Consider the following 10,004-nt stretch of genomic DNA (forward strand, 5'->3'; position numbering starts at 1 on the left):
CGGCTATTTTTTGGTTGCAGCTGTCATTGTTGTTTGGCGGGTCCGGGCTGGGGATTCGAACCCGCCACCTTAGGTGTACGTGGCTGGTGCCTTAGCCGGTTGAGCTATAGGCGCCGAGCCAAATGTTCTGTAATTTAAAATATGCAGGTTAGGTGAAGCTCATAAAAGAGAATTTGTGAAAGAATTTACAGGTGATCCAGTTGACTATGTATTTCCTTTAAAATCTTTTGACTTATAATCTTATTTGAACAAATGTTTTAGGCCTTTGATTTTTTGACAAGCCTTCCAAAATCAAAACTCTAATTTGGGGCTGGGCACCTATAGTGCAGTGGTTGTAGCACTGGCCACATGCACCGAGGCTGGTGGGTTTGAACTCGATCCAGAAAACAAAAAAAGCACAACTCTAAATTTGGTCTTTTTGAAATATTAAGACCACTGAAAGGCATAGAAAAACAAATTGAACTTATTTGATCTATGAAAAATGTATAGGAGACACTGTCAAATATGTAATGGTGATTAATTTTGTATGGGTTATGGTTATATATATGTTACAATATTATAAAGCATTGATCTGTCCTAACGTATAAGACATTGGTCTGTTCTAACATATATTGTCAGTAATAATTTTAATTCAGCTAAAAAAGAAAGTTTTTTTTTTATGTGACTGACTGAGTCCAAAGTTCATCCTAAGAAGAAAAAGAAATATTAAGAGAGGCTGACAAATTCTCTCAAATTCAAATTCCTGACATCTTTGGAAATTGAATACCTGTGGACTAAAAGCAGATTCTTAGACCATTCATTGCAAAGTTAACATATCAATGAGTATTGCTAACCTAACTTCAAACAGAACAGAAATCAGTTACGTGAAACTGGACTAGTTCGTTACGGCTTTTTGTTGGAAATATTGTTAGTTCCTTCTGTGTTCTGTTTTCCAGAAGTCAAGAAAATCGTTTTCTGTCTTTTGAGCTATTTGTAGCTTTTCAAGCAATGTATGTACTTACGAACAGAATTGAAACATGTATTTTTTCTCTCTACTTGATTTCTCTTGAATTTGAAAGCCACTTGTAAGCAGTCTTAATTTCTCACAGTAATTTATATAAGTTCAATAAGAATCCGTTTTGTTCTGTAGGACATGAGGAAGGCACTGGTTATATTTAACCAAGGCTTTGGCTGGAATAGCATTTGCAGAGGTGTCCAGACTGCATTAAGGAATTAGGGTTGACTTTATAAGGCCAATAAAAAAAGCCCTTTGGAAAACTGGCCAGATGCCCATCAGTAACATTTCCTGATCTGTGGTAAGTAAGGAAGGTTGTTTGCTGATGGGTCCGGGAATTGAAATGTGCTTGGGGACCTTAAAAGAAGAGGAATTTACCTGGTACATATAGGTATCTAATGGCACAGATGAAACCTGGGCTCATGAAAGGCTCTTGAGAAAGTCCGGCCTGACATTCCTTATAAAAGGTTCCTGCAAAGCCAAAAAGTCTAGAGGGCTAATAATTATTCTTACTGCACTTTATGCAAATAATTGGTATACTGAAAGTACAGTTTATTTTGGCAACAGAGTTGTTCTACTGTAATTTTTCTTTAGTAAAGTGAGAAATTGGAGAGAGAGAAAAATAATTTAAAGGAAAAGGGGGCTGTGGCCCACCTGTATTAGATCCCAGCCTTGTCTGTACTGTCAACTCATCACATGAGTCATAACTGTTTTACTAAATTGAACTGTTAAATGGGACTAAGAGATTTGCCAAAGAGTATAGAACTGTGTACAGTAGTTATATTTACTGTGATGCCTTAAGATTCAACAAATGTCACCTGTTGGCTACAGTGGAAAATTTGTGGAGTATTAAATGTTATCTACTGTGTTTATATAGATACCTTAGGAAAAATTAAAACCTAAAATGGAAATTTCCCAGTAAATGGTGTAACTGTAACACTACAGCCTACCCTGGAGGGCTGTGCTGAAGGTACAGACTACCTATTGCAACATCTAGTGTTATGTGGCTATAAAGTGTCTAGGTAGAAACAGACAATCTACCAGCAGCAAGTACGTTATCTGGAGTTTACTATCCAGCGGGGGTAGAGGTATCTAGGCATAAAATGAGGGAAGGTCATTAATTCCCTCCCCACCCCCACAAGCTGAAAGCAGGTTCAGGAATTCTTAGGCACAGTCAGCTTTTACTGTTTTCGGATCCCCAACTTTGCCATCTTGGCTAACCCTCTGTATGAGGCAACTAAAGGATAGGAAGGAAAGCCCTTAGAGTGGGGGAGAGAACAAAAACGTGCCTTCCCCCAGCTAAAGATGAGGCTAATGACTTCCCCTGCACTGGGACTGCCAGACTTGACCAAACTCTTACTCTGTATGTCTCAGATAAGATGGCTGTGGGTGTGTTAACCCAGCTGGTTGGGTCCTGGCCAAGGCTTGTAACCTACCTCTCTAAGCAGCTAGATGGAGTGGTAAAAGGATAGCCACCCTGCTTTATGGGCTCTAGCTATTACTGCTCTCCTTGTGCAAGAAGCTGACTCCAGGGTAGGAACTCAGAGTGAAAGTACCCGACTCTGGTCACTTTGATGAACACAAATGGACATTTCTGGCTTTCCAATGCAAGGCTAACTAAGTACCAAAGCTTGTTGTGCATCAATCCACACATAAGAGTGGAAGTATGTAATACCTTGAACCTAGCCATGCTCCTTCCAGCCAGTGGAAGAGAGACTGAGCATGACTGTGTGGAAATTATAGATAATGCATACTCTAGCAGACCTGACTTGCATGACCAGCCTTGGACAGATGTAGACTGGGACTTGTATGTTGATGGAAGCAGTTGTGTGACAGCATAAGGTGAGCAGCAGGCTGGGTATGCAGTGGTCACCTTAATAGTGACTGTAGAAGCTAAGTCCCTACCCCAAGGAACATTGGCTCAGAAGGCTGAGTTAATTGCCTTGACCCAAGCCTTAGACAAGGAGAAGGGACTTTTAAACCCTGGGGGAAAGGGCATTAAGTATCAGCAGGAGATACTTCAGTTGTTAGAGGCAGTATGGAAACCCCAGAAAGTGACTATGATGCACTGTTGTGGACATTGAAGAGATGCTTCCATCATCACTAAGGGAAACACCAGAGCTGATACTGAGGCCAAGAGGGCTGCCTCCCAGCCATATCAGGCATTGTGAGTGACTCCCTTCATCCCATGGGTTCCAGAGCTCATCCCTATCTAATCCCAGGGAGAGAAGGAATGGTTGGCAGTGGAGGGGAGCCAGGAAGCAGAGGGAGGATGGATAAAGATGCCTGATGGACGAGTAGTAGTCCCCCAGTTTCCAGGAGCTATGTGTGGGTTAAGGATTGGAATGTGTCTCCCCTGAGGTCGTGGTGGAAAGGCCCTTCCGTTATCCTGACCACACCTACTGCTGTGAGAGTAGCAGAAATTCCTGCCTGGATCCATTACAGCAGAGTGAAGCCTACCGTGGAACCAGAGGAGGGACTGCTTCCACCTAAGAGGAGCTGTGCTGAGCAGGACATGGCAGCAGCAGCTGACCCTGAGTTCCCACGGTGTGGACTTCACACCCCTGGACCTTGGGAAGTCACCTCAGATCCTGACAACCCACTCAAGCTGGTGTTGCAGAGAACAGCAAGCCCTGTTCCAGTCACACCCTGGGAGCTGACTGGTCTACGTATGGCCAAAGCATAAGGATCTATGCCATCATGGGCCTGTTCTTTATTGGACTCATGAGAGCTAAGTGGACTTTAGTGTGTGCAAATATTCAGGATGCTCATGTAGAGAATTGTAATCAATGTGTTCATAAGGTAACCAAAGTAGCCCAGAAAGTGACAACTGTTCTATTGTTCTATAGTTATTATGAATGTATAGAAACTCAACAAGGGACTTGCTTATATAATACTACTGGCTGGGTTTGATCCCGCCACCCTTGATGTATGTGGCTGGCACCATACCCACCGTGCTACAGGGGCCGAGCTCATTATCCAGTACTAAAAGAGAACATCTTGTCATATACAATGATAAGGACAAACCTTCAGGCTATTATGTTAAGTACACTTAGAAAGTACACTTAGAAAGACTGAAGTAAATTTGTGGTAAATTTTGTGTTTGTCAAAATTAAAAAATTTAAAAAGATAACTAAAATAGTTACAAAGTTTCCCCCAACTTACCATCAAATTGAAAACATTTTTCCTCTCAAAAAGAGAATATAGAGTCATCAATATGACTAGACTTGGTAGCTCACACCTATAATCCCAGCACTTTGGGAAGTTGAGGTGGGGAGATTGCTTGAACTCATGAGGTTGACACCAGCCTGAACCAGAGTGAGACCTCATCTCTAAAAATAGCCAGGTGTTGTGGCAGATGCCTATAGTCTCAGCTACTTGGGAGTCTGAGGCAAAAGGATCCTTTGAGCCCAGGAATTGAAGGTTGCTGTGAGCTATGATGCCATGACACTCTACCCAGGCTGACAAAGTGAGACTCTGTCTCAAAAAAAAAAAAGAGAGAGAAAAGAAAAGAAAAGAAAGAAAGAAAAGAAAAGAAAAAATAGATTTATAAATAAACACATGGTAATAGTAAGACTATTAGTATGGTTATTTACCTAAGTGGGACATAATAACCATTGAGAACCACCAAAGAAAAAAATATACAAGATAACACATAGGCCAAGTGCAGTGGCTCATGCCTGTAATCTCAGCAGTTCAGAAGCCTAGGTGGGCTGATCGCCTAAGCTCACAGGTTCAAGACCAGCCTTGGCTAGAGCGAGATGCCCTCTCTAGAAATAACCAGATGTTGTGGTTGGCGCCTGTAGTCCCAGCTACTCAGGAGACTGAAGCAAGCAAATTGCTTGAGCCCAAGAATTAGAGGTTGCTGTGACCATTGACACCAGGGTACTCTACTGGGGGTGACAAAGTGAGACTCTGTTTCACAACAAACAAACAAACACACAAACAAAAAACTCATAAATAAATTTTGTGTAACATTCATTGGAAATAACAGCTATAATTGGTAGTAGACATATAGCAAATTCATATATATATATATACTTTTTTTCAGTTTTTTTTTTTTTTTTGACCTGGGCTGGGTTTGAATCCACCACCTCCAATATATGGGGCTGGTGTTCTACTTCTTTGAGCCACAGGCACCCCTCAGCAAATTCATATTTTAATTGAACCACATATTGAAGTATATATGAGTTGTGATTTCATCTAATATTATATTACATAGGTGAAACCAAACCAAATACACAATAAATTGAGGTTGAGAATCCTATCCTGAGTAAGATATACACTAATATGAAATTCCAAAACAAGAATAATAGAATTAGATGTGAAATTCTGTATACAACATTGCTGTAGCATTTAAAAGCTTTTCTAGAACACCTTGGTAGACTCAACCTGTAATTCTAGCGCTTTAGTAGGTCAAGGTGGGAAGACTGCTTGTGCTCAGAAGTTTGGGATCATTATCCAGGCACACTGGCTTCTGCCTGTAATCCTAGCACATGGGGAGGCTGAGTCAGGTGAATTGCTTGAGCTCAGGAGTTCAAGACCAGCCTGACCAAAAGTGAGACCCCACCTCTACTACTTGGGAGGCTGAGAAAAGAGGATTGCTTCAGCCCAGGAATTTGAGGTTACTGTGAGCTATGATGCCAAGGCACTCTACCAAGGACAAGAATGTGAGACTCTGTCTTAGTAAAAACGAAGAAGTTTGAGATCAGCCTAAGTAACAGCCAAACCCTCTCTCATAAAAGAAGAAAAATATAGCCAGGAGTTGTGTTTGGCTATATTTTCAGTTATTTGAGAGGTTGAAGCAAGAGGATTGCTTAAACCCAGTTATTTTAAGTTATTTTCAGTTATGCTGATGCTACAACATTTTGAGACTCCATCTCAAAAAAATTTTTCTTCCTAGATAACTACAATATTCCACTGTGACTGTGAACTTATGCAAAGCAGGCATTTCTCTTAATACTAGTTAACATTTTATTGAATGATAACAGGTATTTTGAATATTTTATGTAGTGTATGGCAATAAAATTTTATAGAAAATGTACAATTTATTAATATAAGATACTTATCAGAATTTTTTTTTTGAGACAGAGTCTCACTATGTCGCCCTGGATAGAGTGCCATGAAGTCACAGCTCATAGCAACCTTTAACTCTTGGGTTTAAGCGATTCTCTTGCCTAGCCACCCATGTACCTGGGACTACAGGCACCTGCCACAGTGCCCAGCTATTTTATTTGTTGTAGTTGTCGTTGTTTAGTAGGCCCAGTTCAGTTTCAAAACCACCAACCCCAGTGTATGTGGCTGGTGCCCTAACCACTGTGCTATAGGCACTGAGCCAGAAAATTTTAATGAATAAATATTTGAAAACAGTAAAGATAATTTGTATTATACTATTGATATATTGATATTTTTACAAAAACTGAAATGGCTGTATTTCACTCTTTAGAAGAAACCAAAAGTCTTACTTTTATATATAAAGTAAGAGGCTAAATGTAAAATGTGATAAGTCACAATATGTAAATAAGTATTTGGGAAAAATTAAAATATAATTCAGATGTAGGTTGAGGAAAGTGATGACAATCCTACTGATTTCTTTTTGCCCATAGTAAATTAGAATTTCAAAGTGAGCCTTTTAGTAAATGTGGAGTGCCTATAAATTATCTAATTTACTTTTTACTTAAGTTGAAATTCCAACACAGAGTTCTGAATATTTAAAATTACAGAACATTTAACACAGAATGAAATAGAAAGTGAAAACTTATAGCAAGAATAAAATCAGCAACATGGCAGACTAGAAGTCCCATGTTCATGTATCCCTCACATGGCATCAAAAATTCAAGAGCCATCTATGGGGAAAAATGCTTTAATGACAGTCCAGCACAGTGGCACACAGCGGTAATCTCACCTACTTAGAGGCTTGGTGAGGGGGATCACTTCAGTCCAGCAATTCAACACCACTCTAAGCAATATAGTCAGGCCCTGTATTTAAAAATGTGAGTTTGAGTCAGATGTTGTGGCTGGAGCCTGTAGTCCCAGTTACTAGGGAGGCTGAGGCAAGAGAATCGCTTAAGCCCAATAGTTGGGGTTGCTGTGAGCTGTGATGCCACAGCACCCTACCGAGGGTGGCATAGTGAGACTCTGTCTCAAAAAAAAAAAATTGTTATGAGAGCTTTGGGACCCAGAGTGCAGATTGTGAAATCCTTCTAATGCCCTTAAGAAAAAACATTTAGGCTCAGTGCCTGTAGCTCAAGCAACTAGGTTGCCAGCCACATACACTGGAGCTGGCAGGTTCGAATCCAGCCTAGGCCTGCCAAGCATGAAGGACAACTATAGGACGGGAGGGGAAGGGGGAAGATGAGTGGAGGGAGGGTATTTGGTGGGACCACATCTATGGTTCATCTTATAAGGGTACATGTGAATCTTTCTAAATGTAGAATATAGATGTCTTAACATAACTAAGAGGATGCCATGAACGCTATGTTAACCAGTTTGATGAAAGTATTTCAAATTGTATATAAAACCAGCACACTGTACCCCATGACTGCATTAATGTACACAGCTATGATTTAATTTTTAAAAAGTAATTAAAAAAATGACAACTACAACCAAAAAATAGCTGGGTGTTGTGGCAGACATCTGTAGTCCCAGCTACTTGGGAGGCATTTGAAGTACATTTGAAGTTAAATAACAACAGATTTTCTTACATTTGTGGAGATTCTTAGTGTTCAGCATGCTAAAATTACTGACTATACTTTCTGCAGAATCTTATTTGAAACTTTCATAGAATAAAAGCTATAAAGCACACAAGAGACAACGTCTATTTGTGTTATTCTAGGAATTTCTGAACCAAGTGCTAATATCACCACTTCATTCACATAACTTGTATATGATGCTAAAGAAAAAAAAATTTTTTTAGATGCAATCACATTCTGTTGCCCAGCATAGAGTACCATAGGATTAGCCTAACTCATAGCTACCTCAAACTCTTGGTTTCATGCAATCCTCCTGCATCAGCCTCCCACATAACTGGGACTACAAGCAACCACCACAATGCCTAGATAATTTTTCTATTTTTAGTAGAGACAAGATCTCACTTGTTTTCTTTTTTCTTTTTCTTTTTTTTTCCAGGGGAAAGCGTGAACACAGTTCTCCACTACCACATATTATGCACTCGAGTTTCCCACATTTGGGGAAATTGCAGGGGTCAGCACATCCGGAGTGCAATGGATAAACCTCGCCCTGGGAAAACCACCTTTGTGATCATGGTATCTCCCCTGTCAGGTAAGTATACAAGCTCTCACTTTTTTTTTTTTTTTTTAAAGACAACTACTGTATAATTTTATTTACATGAGGTATCTAGAAGACTCAAACTCATAGAAACAGAAAGTATTATAGAATGGTGCTTGCCAGAGTGTGGGAGAGGGAGAAATAGAGAGTTACTTAATGGGCACAGAGCTTCAGTTTTGCAAGATGAAAAAGTTCTGGAGATTGGTTACACAATAACACAAATGTACTTAGCATTAGTGAATTGTATGCATAAAAGTGGTTAATGTTTTGGCTTGGTACCTGTAGCTCAAGCAGCTAGGGCACCAGCCACATACACTGGAGCTGGTGAGTTTGAATCCAGCCCTGGGCCTGCCAAACAACAATGACAACTACAACGAAAAAAAAAATAGCCAGGTGTTGTGGCAAGCACCTGTAGTCCCAGCTATTTGGGAGGCTGAGGCAAGAGAATCGTTTAAGCCCAAGAGTTAGAGGTTGCTGTGAGCTGTGACGCCACAGCACTCTACCAAGGGTGACAGCTTGAGACTCTATCTCAAAAAAAGAAAAAAAGTGGTTAATGTGGTACATTTTATGTTGTGTATCTTTTACCACAGTTTTTTTTTTTTAAATCAAATTATGTAAAGAAGAAAAGAAAACGCTCTCCAGAGGAACAAAGAAATAAAAGGTGTAAGCGTTGGCACCCAGAGATGAGGCTGCAGTGGAGATGTTCAGGCCAGGATTATTGAAAGGGGGCAGTGACCTGCCTGGGCGGTGTAAAGGTGGTATCTGCACCTTGGGGCAGTTAGAGACCCCTTTGGGTGGGCAAATTCTATAGCTTGCCCAGAACGTTAGAGTCTTTTAGCCTGAACTTCTCAGGGGGCTGGGCTAGATCCTTTGCATCTTTGCCTTAGGAGGAGGAGGAGAAAGGGTTCATGTGTGGCCACGTTAGGCCCCCCAACAAGAAGGTCTGCACCTTTTTTCTGTGATAAAATTACAAACATGTGAAGGTAGGATGGTGCTGACATCAGCTCTTTCTTTTTCAAAACAACCGTTATGGGTTTCATTGGCTTCTTTTGTCTTATGATGGACTGTTCAGACCCTTTGTTTTCCTCCATTGTGTTCTATAACACTCTCTGGTTGTTGTCATTGTAGTGTTTTTCTTTTTCTTTTTTTTTTTTTCTAGTTTATATGAGAATTAAACATTATTTTTATATATATATATATATATTTTTTTTTTTTGCCCACACCCCCGCACTCCTTCTCAGTCTGATGTCCCCTTCCCCCATGCCCTACCATGTCATTAATTGTCTTCATATCAAAGTTGAATACATAGGATTCTTACTTTTCCATTCCTGTGATGCTTCACTAATAGTAATGTGTTCCACCTCCATCCAGGTTATTACAAATGCTGTAAAATCTTCATTTTTTTTGATGGCTGAATAATACTCCATAGTGTACACATACCACAGCTTACCAATCCATTCCTGTGTTGAAGGACATTTAGGGTGTTTCCACGTTTTAGCGATTGTAAATTGGGCTGCGATAAACAGCCTAGTACAAGTGTCTTTATAGTAAAAGTTGTTTTTTTCTTCTGGATAGATGCCCAATAGTGAGATTGCAAGTTCTCACTTTTGTTCAGGCTGTTCTCTACTCCTGAACTCTAGCAAGCCTTCCATCTTGGCCTCCCAGAGTGAGCCACCACTGCTGGCCTAACTATATATATATATATACACATATATATATATAT

At 40.1% G+C, this 10,004-nt stretch overlaps 1 non-coding gene across 1 annotated transcript; it reads right to left on the reverse strand.

The window, feature by feature from the left end:
- Positions 1–8,119: 8,119 nt before the first annotated feature.
- Positions 8,120–8,283, reverse strand: LOC111722672. Its single transcript, XR_002771388.1, has one exon. It is a non-coding gene; the product is annotated as a U1 spliceosomal RNA (small nuclear RNA).
- Positions 8,284–10,004: the final 1,721 nt, after the last annotated feature.

The sequence above is a fragment of the Otolemur garnettii genome, unplaced genomic scaffold (assembly GCF_000181295.1).
Source record: "Otolemur garnettii isolate 467f Iridium unplaced genomic scaffold, OtoGar3 scaffold00305, whole genome shotgun sequence".
NCBI lineage: Eukaryota > Metazoa > Chordata > Mammalia > Primates > Galagidae > Otolemur > Otolemur garnettii.